The sequence below is a fragment of the Sinocyclocheilus rhinocerous genome, unplaced genomic scaffold (genome assembly GCF_001515625.1).
Source record: "Sinocyclocheilus rhinocerous isolate Xijiao unplaced genomic scaffold, SAMN03320098_v1.1 scaffold1733, whole genome shotgun sequence".
Classification (NCBI taxonomy): Eukaryota; Metazoa; Chordata; class Actinopteri; order Cypriniformes; family Cyprinidae; genus Sinocyclocheilus; species Sinocyclocheilus rhinocerous.
In genome coordinates, this window is record NW_015640388.1 from 950,686 (window position 1) to 950,926 (window position 241).

The 241-nt window shown below is 44.0% G+C and overlaps 1 protein-coding gene across 1 annotated transcript in view; it reads right to left on the reverse strand.

Moving 5' to 3' along the window:
* The window catches only part of LOC107752654 (kinesin-like protein KIF1A), a 97,841-nt gene that overhangs the window by 43,475 nt on the left and 54,125 nt on the right, over nucleotides 1-241 (reverse strand). The window lies entirely within an intron of this gene.

The window sequence follows — 241 nt, forward strand, 5'->3', positions numbered from 1 at the left end:
TTTCAAAACCACAGCTTTTTCTATGCGGTTTGGCCATTCGTCCACATGCAAATACAGCATCAGGTCACTGAAACAGAACATTTTTTAAAACTCCTGCCAGGGTGAAGATTTTCAAAAACTCCGGTTGTAGTGTTATCGTGTAGACAGCGAAACCGGAGATTTTGGCTTGTGACGTCGGAACATGTGCTGTTATCTCCGCCTACTGGAAACTTTTTCAGGCTTCTGATTGGCCAACATGGCT